Source organism: Haematobia irritans, chromosome 2 (genome assembly GCF_050003625.1).
Source record: "Haematobia irritans isolate KBUSLIRL chromosome 2, ASM5000362v1, whole genome shotgun sequence".
Lineage (NCBI taxonomy): Eukaryota > Metazoa > Arthropoda > Insecta > Diptera > Muscidae > Haematobia > Haematobia irritans.
In genome coordinates, this window is record NC_134398.1 from 39,406,152 (window position 1) to 39,422,254 (window position 16,103).

The following is a 16,103-nucleotide window of genomic DNA, read 5'->3' on the forward strand; positions in this document are numbered from 1 at the left end:
CTATATAAAAAATTTTGTCAAAATTTTATTTCTATAGAAAATTTTGTCAAAATTTAATTTCTATAGAAAATTTTGTCAAAATTTTATTTCTATAGAAAATTTTCTCAAAATTTTATTTCTATAGAAAATTTTCTCAAAATTTTATTTCTATATAAACTTTTGTCAAAATTTTATTTTTATAGAAAATTTTCTAAAAATATTATTTCTATAGAAACTTGTTATCAAAATTTTATTTTTATTGGAAAATTTCCCAACATTTTATTTCTATAGAAAATTTTCTCAAAACTTTATTTCTATAGAAAATTTTGTCCAAATTTTATTTCTATAGAAATTTTATAATTTTTTTTTTCTCAAAATTTTTTTTCTAAAGAGATAGAAAATATTATAAAATTTAATTTTATATATTTTCTAATAGAAGTAAAATTTTGAGAAAATTTTCTATAGAAATAAAATTTTGAGAAAATTTTCTATAGAAAAACAAGAAAGTAAAGTCGAAAGTCGGGCGGAGTCGACCATATTATACCCTTCACCACTTTGTAGACAAAAAATTGTGTTGCCATAACGATTGTCTATGAGCCAAAGTAAAACTCTGTGCCAAATTTGAGGACGATCGGACGTTCACTGCGACCTGTACTTTGCACACCAAATTTTATATATACAGACAGACAGATAGCCAGACCGACAGACGGTCTTTGCTAAATCGACTCAGAATTTAATTCTAAGACCATCGGTATACCAAACGATGGGTCTCAGACTTTTCCTTCTTGGCCTTAAATACAAATGCAAAGACTTATTATATCCTGTTCCACAGTAGTGGTGAACGGTATAAACATATTTTGAAAATATTTCCTATAAAAATAAGATTGTGACAAAATTTTCTATAAAAATAATATTTTGAAAAAAATTTCTTAGAAATAAAATGTTGACAAAATTTTCTATAGAAATACAATTTTGACAAAAGATTGTATAGAAATAAAGTTTTGACAAAATTTTCTTAAATTTTGTTAAAATTTTCTATACAAATAAAATTTTGGCAAAATTTTCTATACAAATAAATTTTTGACAAAATTTTCTATAGAAATAAAATTTTGATAAAATTTTGGAAAATTTTTCTATACAAATAAAATTTTGACAAAATTTCCCATAGAAATAAAATTTTTACAAAATTTTCTTTTTGGAAGAATTTTTCTATAGAAAAAATATTTAGAAAATTTTTCTATAGAAGAAATATTTGGAAAAAATTTTCTATAGACATTTTGATAAAAATTTTCTATAGAAATAAAATTTTGACAAAATTTTCCATAGAAAAAATTTACAAAATTATCTATTGAAATAAAATTTTGACAAAATTGAAATTGTTGAAATAAAATTTTGACAAATTTTTCTATAGAAATAAAATGTTGACAAAATTTTCTATACAAACAAAAATTTTACAAAATTTTCTACAGAAATAAAATTTTGAAAAATTTTTCTATAGAAATAAAATTTTGACAAAATTGTCTATAAAAATAAAATTTTGACAAAATTTTCTTTAGAAATAAAACTTTGACAAAATTTTCTATAGAAATAAAATTTTGACAAAATTTTCTATAGAAATAAAATGTTGACAAAATTTTCTATAGAAATAAAATTTTTACAAAATTTGCTATAGAAATAAAATTTTGAAAAATTTTCTTTAGAAATAACACTTTGACAAAATTTTCTATAGAAATAAAATTTTGATAAAATTTTGACAAAATTTTCTATAGAAGTAAAATTTTGACAAAATTTTCTATACAAATAAAATTTTGGCACAATTTTCTATAGAAATAAAATTTTATTTGTTGTTTTGATCTCAGCTTAAAATCCAATGCGTTGACTAAACTACAAAAGTAGCTTAACCAACAGAGGGAAAAAATTTTTGTCAAATTTATTTGGGCAAAGCTCTAAAGATTGCAAGATGGTTGGGTGGACGCACGTTTCGGAATTACCACATTCCCTATCAGCGTCCTCTACTTGCATCAAAATTATCAACCAATCATCAGAAAAAAATTCTGGTTGTTAGTTCACCAAACCCATAGTGAACCACACTTGAACCTTCCGAAAAAAGGTTTATGTCCAAATAAATTTGATAAATATTATTTTCTTCTGCTACTCTTGTAGTTTATTCAACGCAATTGTTTTTAAGCTGAGATCAAAACAACAAATATGATTAAAGTACAAACCATAAATAACAAAACAAAACGAAATAAAACGTTGACAACGTTTTCCATAGAAATACAAGTTTGTCAAAATTTTCTATAGAAATAAAGTTTTGGTAAAATTTTCTATTGGAATAAAATTTTGATAAAATTTTCTATAGGAATAAAATTTTGGTAAAATTTTCTATAGAAATAAAACTTTGATAAAATTTGCTATAGAAATTAAATTATGACAAAATTTTCTATAGAAATAAAATTTTAACAAAATTTTCTATAAAAATAAAATTTTGACAAAATTTTCTACCAAAATAAAATTTTGACAAAATTTTCTATAGAAATGAAATTTTGACAAAATTTTCTATAGAAATGAAATTTTGACAAAATTTTCTATAGAAATGAAATTTTGACAAAATTTTCTATAAAAATAAAATTTTGACAAGATTTTCTATAAAAATAAAATTTTGACAAAATTTTCTATAGAAATAAAATTTTGACAAAATTTTCTACAGAAATAAAATTTTGACACAATTTTCTACAGAAATAAAATTTTGACGCAATTTTCTGTACAAATAAGATTTTGACAAAATTTTTTATAAAAATAAAATGTTGACAAAATATTCTATAGAAATAAAATTATGACAAAATTTTCTATAGAAATAAAATTTTGACAAAATTTTCTATAAAAATAAAATTTTGACAAAATTTTCTATAAAAATAAAATTTTGACAAAATTTTCTATAGAAATAATATTTTGACCAAACTTTCTATAGAAATAATATTTTGACAAAATGTTCTATAGAAATAAAATTTTGACAAAATTTTCTATAGAAATAAAATTTTGACAAAATTTTTTATAAAAATAAAATTTTGACAAAATTTTCTATAGAAATAATATTTTGACCAAACTTTCTATAGAAATAATATTTTGACAAAATTTTCTATAAAAATAAAATTTTCTGTAAAAATAAAATTTTCTGTAAAAATAAAATTTTCTATAAAAATAAAATTTTGACAAAATTTTGCATAAAAATAAATTTTTGACCAAACTTTCTGTAGAAATAATATTTTGACAAAATTTTCTATCGACACAAACTTTTGACAAAATTTTCTATAGAAATAATATTTTGACAATATTTTCTATAGAAACAAAATTTTCTGTAAAAATAAAATTTGACAAAATTTTCCATAGAAATCAAATTTAAAAAAAAAAAATAAAAATTTTGCAGGGAAATATATCTTTCGTATCCCCAAAGAGGTTACATATGTTAAAAAACGTTATTTTTTATAATTTGTATATTTCTTAGCTGCTTGCTGGTAGGATGTTGAAACCTTTTACAGTAAGTTAGTGCACATCTGAAGTTTTTTTTTGGAAAAGATATGAGCTTAGCAATTGGTGATTTGCCAATTGAGAATTTTTTAAAACTTTTGTTCTTTTTTAAAAATTGCCCATATACTACTTGACTAAAACTTGACCGACAAAAGCTTCCAGCGCATCCTTATTTGGTGTTCTATAAGAAACAAGCAACAAAAAAATTGGGACAAAAAGAGTATAGGTGCCTTTTGCGAAAAAATGGTAAAAATTCGGTATTTTATTGAAATGTCAAATGGTTGAGTCTACAACTTTTAATCTGATTTCACATAAACACGAATCTGTACCATTGAAGCCTATAGATGGACAGACGGACATCGTTATATTGTCTTAGAATTTTCCGCTGATCAGGACAAAATATACTTTATAAAGTCAAATATCGATATTTCGAAGTGTGCTACAAACGGAATGACAAACTCAATATTGGGGTATTTGGTGGTGGGTATAAAAAGTTGTTCAATGGCAAATTAAAGATAAGACAAAAAGGCAGTCATCTTGCTGTCACCCAAGTATAACAACCTGCGAGCAATTTTCAAAAAAACTCTGACAAAAAACTGATACAAAAATCCTAACAGTTATACCCCATCCTCGAATGATATGTTTCCCAAATACCAAACCGAAGGGTAGGGGGTAATGAACACAATCTGGTGGTGGTATAAGGAATGCGATAATTTTTTGTTTTGTGAAACTTTTTCTTGTTGTTTATTTATTACTTTTGACAGATGTTTAAACAAAATCGAAACATTTCCTCTGGGTAATTGGGTACTACGATGTAAGCGTGTGTGCGTGTGTGTGTTTACAGTGAATGCCATTGCAAATGGCATTGCGCTTTGTTTGCTGAAATCGACAATTTTTGCTTTTCTTTTTCAGGTATTTTGTCATGTTTTCACTATGTTCGCAAGAAATGTACATACACATTTTGTCAATTGACAACCAATTTTAAATCTATTGTTTTTCTGTTTTTGGCTATTTGTTTAACACATAATAAAAACAAGTAAGTAAAGTAGAAAGTCGGGCGGGGCCGACTACATCATACCCTAAACCACATATATGTTACATATGGGGTAACATATAGGTCTGGGAGATAAACTGCAGTTGCATATTTAACCTTTAACCGGTGAGGTGAAATTTTTTTGCGTAATTTGCGACGTGTGGTAAATTTTACCCCCTCTTTTACATTAATATTTTTTCTGTAAAAAATGGTTTTTTTGTATCATAATTATATTTGTTGATTAGTAAACATTGTATTTAACGAAAATAAAACAATATTTCGAAATATTATATGTTCTTTCAATGATTAACATATACTTTATTTCACACGTCTTTTTTAAAATATATGTAAACGAGTGTTCGAGGTGGTAAATTTTACCACCACGTACCCAGTTAAAGGTTAAAAAACCAGTAAGGAAAGTCTAAAGTCGGGCGGGGCCGACTATATTATACCCTGCACCACTTTGTAGATCTAAATTTTCGATACCATATCACATCCGTCAAATGTGTTGGGGGCTATATATAAAGGTTTGTCCCAAATACATACATTTAAATATCACTCGATCTAGACCGAATTAGATAGACTTCTGCAAAATCTATAGACTCAAAATTTAAGTTAAGGAAACTTCAAAAAAGTTTATTTATGATTTATCGCTCGATATATATGTATTGGAAGTTTAGGAAAATTAGAGTAATTTTTACAACTTTTCGACTAAGCAGTGGCGATTTTACAAGGAAAATGTTGGTATTTTGACCATTTTTGTCGAAATCAGAAAAACATATATATGGGAGCTATATCTAAATCTGAACCGATTTCAACCAAATTTGGCACGCATAGCTACAATGCTAATTCTACTCCCTGTGCAAAATTTAAACTAAATCGGAGTTAAAAATTGGCCTCTGTGGTCATATGAGTGTAAATCGGGCGAAAGCTATATATGGGAGCTATATCTAAATCTGAACCGATTTCAACCAAATTTGGCACGAAAAGCAACAATGCTAATTCTACTACCTGTGCAAAATTTCAACTAAATCGGAGTTAAAAATTGGCCTCTGTGGACATATGAGTGTAAATCGGGCGAAAGCTATATATGGGAGATATATCTAAATCTGAACCGATTTCAACCAAATTTGGCACGCATAGCTACAATGCTAATTCTACTCCCTGTGAAAAATTTCAACTAAATCGGAGTTAAAAATTGGCCTCTGTGGTCATATGAGTGTAAATCGGGCGAAAGCTATATATGGGAGATATATCCAAATCTGAACCGATTTCAACCAAATTTGGCACGCATAGTAACAATGCTAATTCTACTCCCTGTGCAAAATTTCAACTAAATCGGAGTTAAAAATTGGCCTCTGTGGTCATATGAGTGTAAATCGGGCGAAAGATATATATGGGAGATATATCTAAATCTGAACCGATTTCAACCAAATTTGGCACGCATGGCTACAATGCTAATTCTACTCCCTGTGCAAAATTTCAACTCAATCGGAGTTAAAAATTGGCCTCTGTGGGCAAATGAGTGTAAATCGGGTGAAAGCTATATATGGGAGCTATATCTAAATCTGAACCGATTTTGCTGATATTTTGCAAGTTTTTCGAGACTCATAAAATATTCGGATGTACGGAATTTGAGGAAGATCGGTTGATACACACGCCAATTATGACCAGATCGGTGAAAAATATATATGGCAGCTATATCTAAATCTGAACCGATTTTTTCCAAAATCATTAGGGATCGTCTTTAAGCCGAAACAGCGCCCTACACCAAATTTTAGGACAATCGGACTAAAACTGCGAGCTGTACTTTGCACACAAAAATACATCAACAGACAGACAGACAGACAGACAGACGGACAGACAGACAGACGCACATCGCTAAATCGACTCAGAATTTAATTCTAAACCGATCCGTATACTAAAAGGTTGGTCTATGATTACTCCTTCTTGGCGTTACATACAAATGCACAAACTTATTATACCCTGTACCACAGTAGTGGTGAAGGGTATAATTAAGGGGTACATGTCTATGGGTGCTTTGTGTTAATCTGACTATAGCTCATAGTCAATGTTGCCAGGGAAAATGTTCGGTTTACCCTACAAGGACAAAAAAAGGTTCCCTACTTTCCCATACATTCCCAAACAATTTTCCCTACTATATTTTTCGTTAAATTTAAAAAATTTTACAAAACAAAACTGGTTCTAAGTACTTTATTATCTTAAAACATGAATATGCAACGTATATAACTTAGAATATAAATTTGTATTACCACCACGGTTGCCACAGTTGGTAGAATTCTACCCAAATTAGTAATATTTTTTGTTAGATCTCTATAAAAATCAAATTTTGGAAAAGGTTTCTATAAACAAATTTTTGTGAGAAATTTTTCTATAGAAATAAAATTTTGACAAATTCCATAGAAATAAAATTTTGAGAAAAAATTCCACAGAAATAAAATTTTGAGAAAAATTTTTATAGAAATTATATTTTGAAAAAAATTTCTATAAAAATACAATTTTGACAAAATGTTCTATAGAAATAAAATGTTGACAAATTTTTCTACAGGAATAAAGTTTACCACACATTGTTAAAGATCAAGCCTTGCCGGCTTCTAATTTCCTCCTCTAGAGCCACCAAAATGTAAAAATTATTACAAATTGTGTTGAGTGAAAATGTCCTACATTGTGGCCCTATGTCCCTACAAGACGCTAAATATTAGAAAAACCCTACATATAGGGAATTTCCCCTACTGGCTGTGTTGATATTGCACCTACGGAGTTAGTATGCCACTAATATTGATCCCATTATTAAAAAAGAGAAAATCGTTAAATTAGTGTGGGTAATAAATACAAATTTGTAAAAATCGAGCAATATTCTTATGTAAGAGCTACAAGTACGTATAAGTACGATCGGCTAGTACATCAAAATTGGAAATTTGAGTAACATTGGTTAATAAATAAGAGTACTATGGCCAAATTTGGGAAAATCGAGCGATGCATATATATGGAAGCTATATCTAAATCTGAACCAATTTGCATAATATTTTGCGGGTTTGATTAATACCGCAAAAGGTTACCTTGTGCGAGATTTTTGTAAGATCAGTTAAGAAATGAGGCCTGTATGGTCAAACATAAGGTTATTAGGGGCGAATTTTTCAAAATCGGGTGATACATATCGTCCCCTCAATAAAACAATAGCGTATACGAATATACACCATTATTTTTTTATTGCAGAATAAGAATCTACATAATCGATTCTAGATCTGGTCAAAATTTGATAAAATTCTACTTCCACAAAGTTGGTCAAAATGTCAATTGAAAAAATAGTGTAAAATTTCTCGTTAGAATATGTTCATTAATAATTGCCTAAATGCAGGTTTTGTGTTTTATATAGTTGTTCCTCTGAACATAATTTCGAAGAAAAATAGTGTATAAAAAGTATACACAATTTTTATTATTCAAAACAAGACGGACGAAGAAGATTTCTCCGCAGGATCTTCGGACGAATATGTTGCAGATACAGACGAAGAGGCAGAATCAGGCGCTGAGTCGAAAGCATATGAATCAGATAAAGTTACTGCGGCAAGGGAATAGTACCCTGAAGTAGACCAAGACATGGGGAGTCCAATTGCAGACGTCATTAATAACGAGGAGGCTGAGCTCAAGACACCTACTCGCAAGAGGAAGGTAAATCCGTATGGAACGATTTGTGTTATTCATGGTTAGTCTTATACATTTACGGTAAATTAAATGTTGCAGATGTATACGCATGCATGGATGCAAAATAATAGGACGAAGAAAAAGCGGTCCGGAAAACTTAACTATGGCTCTTGTTGGTATAGCCAAGACTCTAAGATACAATCTGAGGTCTAAACAAGTATGCAAGCAATTCTTTCTGAAAACACTTAATATATTAACAAAACTCAATGTCATGAAGTTATAGATAAACGAGGGCACCATGGGCATCATAAAAAAATGGATGAAGAACCAAGGAGAATAATTAAGGACCATATTGAATCGTTTCCGGCTGTGGAGAGCCACTATACTCGATCGAAATCAAAACCCTTCCTTCTAATTTAAACATTTCAAAAATGTTTCAATTCTTTAATGCGAAGCATGAGACCAATTCCATTAAGGAAAATGTATACAGGCGTATTTTCTGCAATGAATATAACTATAGCTTTCATAAGCCGAAGAAGGATACATGTTCCACGTGCGAACGATATCGTAACTCTGACAACAAGGAGATTATGCAGGAAGCATTTGATGAACATATTCAGAATAAGAAGAGAGCTAGAGAGGAAAAGGAGGCCGATAAAGAAGAGGCAAAAAGTAATAGTAAATTGAGGGTATATACTTTTGACTTACAATCTATTTTAACAAGCTCATGCAGCAATGTAATCTCATTGTATTATTCAAGGAAGTTTGCCAGTTTTAACAATACATTTTTCGATCTTGCATCGAAGGAAGGCTACTGTTTCTTGTGGGATGAAACGCAGGGACATAGAGGTTCGGACGAGATTGGGACCACAATTATAAAAATGTTGAGCTTATTGACGAAAATGTAGCGGATGTAATTTTGTATTGTGATTGTTGTGGTGGGCAGAATAGGAGTCGCTATATTGGAGCGCTTCTATTTTACGCAATTCGTAACTTTAATTTAAATACTGTCACGATTAAGTATTTAGAAAGCGGCCACACACAAATGGAGGCCGATTGTATGCACTCAACAATTGATCGTGCCAAGCGAAATATATCTATCTACTCTCCCGAGGAATGATCAACAATTTTGCGAAGAAAACAACCATACATTGTGGAAAGAAATTTCTGGAGCGACATTTATAATATCAAGGAATGGTTCAGCAGATTAGGGCACACTTTCAAAAAGAATAACAGAAATGACTCAGTGAATTGGTTGAAAATTAAGCAAATTAAAGTGGAGAAAGTCAATCCTCATTTGCTGCTCTACAAAGAAAAATGGGACTCCGATTGGCAAACAATTGACTTAATGGAAGGAAAAAGAAAAAAATCAACTAATATTAACTGTTATACTCGAAAATTGTGCTCTAAATTTAAGCAACAGCTTACCATATCGTCTTTACAACGATCTCAAGGGGCTGTGCACCAAAAATATAATTCCCAAAGAATTTCATTCCTTTTATCTTAGTCTTCAGCCTGGAGGAAATCGAAATTGCTTGGATGAGCCTGATGCAGAGTAATATATTCCCAAAGGTGAATATTAATTAATATTGCCTTTCATTCGTGTATTTTTTTTTTAATTTTAATTGAATTGCTCTGTAGTCAACGTGTTATTGAATTTCCAAAAATGACTGAATTATAAATAAAATTGATTATTAGTACAAATACTTTGTTTTATTGCATGAACATTCGTCCGGCAAATTAAAATACTTCATGATAAATGGCGCAAAAAAATTACATAAAATAGTGTATACTATACAAAATAAAATAGTGTATACTGATTTTCATATAGATTCTAAAATAAATAAAGTAGCCTATGTGATATCATGGTATTTTGAATGTTATTTAATTGCAATTAATGCACTTATAGATTAGTAGAATATCATCTACCAATGGTGTGATTATTCCACCACATAGTTAAGTTACAAGAAGTTGAAAATACCTATAATTTTCTGAAATATGACGGTTTTCCCAAAAGTATATTTTTACAAAACCTTCAAACTCGATTTTCTCGAAACGACCAAAAAATTATACACTACTGTTTCATTGAGGGGACGATATATGGGAGCTATATCTACATCTGAACCGATTTGGATGAAATTTTGCACATATAGTTAGTACTATAGAGGACTGGATCTAGTCAACTTTTAGTAAGATCGGTTGATAAATAAGGGTTCTATGGCCAAATTTGGGAAAATCGGGCTATACATATATATGGGAGCTATATCTAAATCTGAACCGATTTCGATGATTTTTTGCACATATAGTTAGTGCTATAGAAGACTACATTTAGCCAAATTTGGGTAAGATCGGTTGATAAATAAGGGTTTTTTGGCCAAATTTAGAAAAATCGGGCGGTACATATATATGGGAGCTATAGCTAAATATGAACCGATTTCGATGATTTTTTGCACATATAGTTAGTGCTATAGAAGACTACATTTAGCCAAATTTGGGTAAGATCGGTTGATAAATAAGGGTTTTGTGGCCAAATTTGTGAAAATCGGGCGATACATATATATGAGAGCTATATCTAAATCTGAACCGATTTGGATGAAATTTTGCAGACTTGAAGGGCGATGGAAAAGATTACCTTTTGCCAAATTTGGTGACGATCCGTTGGATAAAACGCGCAACGTGACCCCATTTGTCGAAATCGGGCGATACATATATATGGGAGCTATATCTAAATTTGATTCGATTTCTTCCAAATTCAATAGCGTTCGTCCTTGTGTCCAAAAAACTCCCTGTACCAAATTTCATCAAAATCGGTTAATAATTGCGACCGGAATCCTGTGAACAACAAATACATGGACAGGAGGTGATTCTGAGTCGATCGGTATATATTTTATGGGGTCTAAAATCAATATTTCTGGTAGGCACATTTTTTGGCCGATCAAACTTATTATACCCTGACCACTATGTGGTTTAGGGTATAAATAGAATTTAAGTTTTTCTTATGGATACATTTTAATTTGATTTGGAAAACTCTAACGATTTTTTTATACCCTCCACCATAGGATGGGGGTAAATTAACATTGTCATTCCGTTTGTAACACATCGAAATATTGCTCCAAGACCCCATAAAGTCTACATATTCTGGGTCGTGGTGAAATTCTGAGTCGATCTAAACATGTCCGTCCGTCCGTCCGTCTGTTGAAATCACTCTAACTTCCGAACGAAACAGGCTATCGACTTGAAACTTGGCACAAGTAGTTGTTATTCATGTAGGTCGGATGGTATTGAAAATGGCCCATATCGGTCTACTTTTACGTATAGCCCCCATATAAATGGACCCCCAGATTTGACTTGCGGAGCCTCTAAGAGAAGCAAATTTCATCCGATCCGGCTCAAATTTGGTACATAATGTTGGTATATAGTCTCTAACAACCATGCCAAAATTGGCCAATATCGGTCCATAATTATATATAGCCCCCATATAAACAGATCCCCAGATTTGACCTCCGGAGCCTCTTAGAGAAGCAAATTTCATCCAATCCGGTCGAATTTTAGTACATGGTGTTGGTATATGGTCTTTAACAACCACGCAAAAATTGGTCCATATCGGTCCATAATTATATATAGCCCCCATATAATCCGATCCCCAGATTTGACCTCCGGAGCCTCTCAGAGAGGAAAATTTCATCCAATCCGGCCGAAATTTGGTACATGGTGTTGGTAGATGGTCTCTAACAACCATGCCAAAATTGGTCCATATCGCTTCCATAATTATATATAGCCCCCATATAAACCGATCCCCAGATTTGACCTACGGACCCTCTTAGAGAACATAATAACCATGCAAAAATTGGTCCATATCGGTCCATAATTATATATAGCACCCATATAAACCGATCCCCAGATTTGACCTACGGAGTCTCTTAGAGAAGCGAATTTCATTCCATCCGGTTGAAATTCTGTACAGGGTGTTAGTATAGGGTCCCCAACAATCAAGCAAAAATTGGTCCATATCGGTCCATAATTATATATAGCCCCCATATAAACAGATCCCCAGATTTGATCTCCGGAGCCTCTTAGAGAAGGAAATTTCATCCAATCCGGTCGAAATTTGGTACGCTGTGTTAGTATGTGGTCTCTAATAACCGTGCAGAAATTGGACCATATCGGTCCATAATTACCGATCCCCAGATTTGGCTTGCGGAGCCTCTAAGAGAAGCAAATTGTATCCGATCCGGCTGAATTTTGGTACGTGGTGTCAGTATATGGTATCTAACAACCCTGCCAGAATTGGTCCATATCGGTCCATAATTATATATAGCACCCATATAAACCGATCCCCAGATTTGACCTACGGAGCCTCTTAGAGAAGCAAATTTCATCCGATCCGGTTGAAATTGGGTAAAGGGTGTTAGTATAGGGTCCCCAACAATCAAGCAAAAATTGGTCCATATCGGTCCATAATTATATATATAGCCCTCATATAAACCGATCCCCAGATTTGACCTCCGAAGGAGCAAAATTCATTCGATCCGGTTGAGACTTAGTACGTGGTGTTAGTATATGGTCTCTAATAACCATGCCAGAATTGGTCCATATTGGTCCATAATTATATATAGTCCCCATATAATCCGATCCCAATATTTGACCTCCGGAACCTCTTGAAGGAGCAAAATTCATCCGATCCGGTTGAAACTTAATATGTTGTGTTAGTATATGATCTCTAACAACCATGCTAGAATTGGTACATATCGGTCCATAATTATATATAGCTCCCATATAAACCGATCCCCAGACTTGACTTCCGCAGCCTCTTGAAGGATCAAAATTCATCCGATCCGCTTGAAATTTGGTACATTGCGCTAGTATATGGAATATAACAACTATACCAAAATTAATCCGTTTCGATCTATAGTTATATATAGCCCCGAGATAAACCGGTCCCCAATCACAGAAAAATTGGCCCTTTTCGGTTCATAATCACGATTGCCACTCGAGCCAAAAATATTCTACCACAATTTTATTGCCATAGAAAATTGTGTCAAAATTTTATATTTCTATAGAAAATGTTATCAAAAAATTTATTTTTATAGAAATTTGTTTCAACATTTTATTTCTTTAGAAAAATTTTCCAGAATTTTATTTCTAAGAAAATTTTGTCAGATTTTTATCTCTGTAGAAAATTTGGTCAAAATTTTATATCTATAGAAAATTTATAAAGCACTTCTTACATGGGGGGGGGGGAATATTTTTCAAAATCCTCCAAAACTTCAAGAATTCTACCAATCTACCAAACAGTAAAAGATCTGCCTTTTTTGGTAGAATCGTGTTCATAATTTTATATAGCCCCCACACGCAGCGAAGGAATATGATCACCTCAAACATGTTTCAAGAGCAAAATGTTATTTTTGTATGGTGACCATGTAACATGTTTGTCCCTAAAATGTTATTTTCTCGTCAAATATAACCTGCTTGCTGAAATCAGATACATGATTTCCGAGAAAAGAACATGATTGCGATAACCATTTTAAATGGTCACCAACCAAAAATAACATTTTGCTCTTAAAATATGTTTGAGGTGATCATATTCCTTCTCTGGGTGCATATAAAGCGACCCCCATATTTCAATTCTGGCTCTATAATTACCGCACAAAAGTTTATATCGGTTCATAATTATTTCTTCCCTATATATACCGGTCAAGACCTGAATAAATACGTATTTAATCGGCCTTTCTTTTATCAAATACATATATCCCGCATGTACTAACTTACAATTTAGAAGATGGTGTTAAGAAGTTTTAAGATGCCTTGCCATCGGCCGCAACCCAAGTGATACAATTGTGGATGACCATCCTTAGTAGAAGTTTCAACGTAATCCATGGTGGAGGATACATAAGATTCGTCCGTATATACTTTTTTGAAATTTCTACCGTAAATTTTATTGAAATTGTAATCGACTGAGATCTATCTACTAAGACAAGAACACCCCAACCTCTGGGAATGGCCGATATTAATGGTAGTAAAGATCTGGCGTGGGGTACCTACCCTCAAAAAAAAGTTTATTTGGATCCAATGATTCTGACCTTTCCTTATGGATTTTAGTATTGATTCCGAGCCAAAGATGCGATTTCTTTAAAATAAAGAAATTTTTTATCGACCTATCTGGCTTTAAATCTAGGACCAATAAAATCAAATTAGGATACAGATCTCATTTATCAAATTTTCATTGTCTTTTCGCGGTTTATTAATAAGGGTACTCATATACAAACAAATGCCAGTTTAAAAATCCAAATTATAATGGATACTTCAAAGTAAAAAATATTTTCTTAATTCCACAAAAAAAAAAACTTTAAACCAAAGACGCTAAAACTTCAAAATAAGTTTTAGCCTATATTAGACGCGTTTTTATTTTAAATTTAAAGTTTAAATATTTCAGTTAATTTAAGGACCATCTCTTTAAATCAACAATGTGTTTCTTTACTTTAAGGAAAATTAGCTATAATTCAAAGACATGGGACTTACACAGAGGACGAAAATTTACAAAATTTGTGACCTACATTCAATGAAAAAAAAAATTTTTGAAGAAAAGATTATAAATTTTATTTTAATTAAAATTTCATTACTATACCCTCCACCATAGGATGTGGGTATATTAACTTTGTCATTCCGTTTGCAACACATCGAAATATTGCTCTAAGACCCCATAAAGTATATATATTCTGGGTCGTGGAGAAATTCTGAGTCGATCTAAGCATGCCCGTCCGTCCGTCTGTTGAAATCATGCTAACTTCCGAAAGAAACAAGCTATCGACTTGAAATTTGGAACAAGTACTTTTTATTAATGTAGGTCGGATGGCATTGCAAATGGGCTATATCGGTCCACTTTTACGTATAGCCCCCATATAAACGGACCCCCAAATTTGGCTTGCCAATCCTCCAAGAGAGGCAAATTTCATCCGATCCGGCTGAAATTTGGTACATGGTGTCAGCATATGATCTCTAACAACCATGCAAAAACTTGTCCACATCGGTCCATAATTATATATAGCCCCCATATAAACCGATCCCCCGATTTGGCTGGCGGAGCCTCTAAGAGTAGCAAATTTCATTCGATCCGGCTAAAATTTGGTACATGGTGTTAGTATATGATCTCTAATGACCATGCAAAAATCGGTCCACATCGGTTCATAATTACATATAGCCCCTATATAAACCGATCACCAGATTTGACATTCGAAGCCTCTTGGAAGACCAAAATTCATCTGATTCAGTTGAAATTTGGAACGTGGTGTGAATATATGGCCTCAAACATCCATGCAAAAATTGGTCGAAATCGGTCCATAATTATATATAGCCCCTATATAAACCAATCCCCAGATTTGACCTCCGGAGCCCCTTGGAAAAGCAAAATCCATCCGATTCGGTTGAAATTTGTTACGTGATGTTAGTATAAAGGGTGATACGGTCAAAATTTGGTCCATATAAACTTGACGTATTTCTTTCAATTTTACATTTAAAAAACCTGAACACCCCTCATTTGAAGGTGTGTGTGTAGAATGTTGTTCCTATTTTGATTTTGGAATTCAGTCTTCAGTTGTCAAAATGCCGTCCAAGCAAGAAGAGCAACGTATCAAAATTTTGCTCGCGCATCGCGAAAATCCGAGCTACTCGCACGCAAAGCTGGCAAAATCGCTAAAAGTTGCCAAATCAACCGTTACAAATGTAATTAAAGTGTTTGGGGAACGTGTGTTGACAGCCAGGAAGTCTGGATCGGGGGAAATCGAGAACCGGAAACCGCTAAGACGACAAAGAGAGTTGCCGGTAGTTTCAAGCGAAACCCTAATCTCTCTCTCCGAGATGCCGCAAATAAGCTGGGTGTATCGTCTACAACCGTGCATCGAGC

General features: G+C 32.1%; 1 pseudogene; it reads left to right on the plus strand.

Moving 5' to 3' along the window:
- The first annotated feature begins 8,158 nt into the window (after positions 1–8,158).
- LOC142224533 (uncharacterized) lies at positions 8,159–9,323 on the plus strand (annotated as a pseudogene).
- The last annotated feature ends 6,780 nt before the right edge of the window (positions 9,324–16,103 follow it).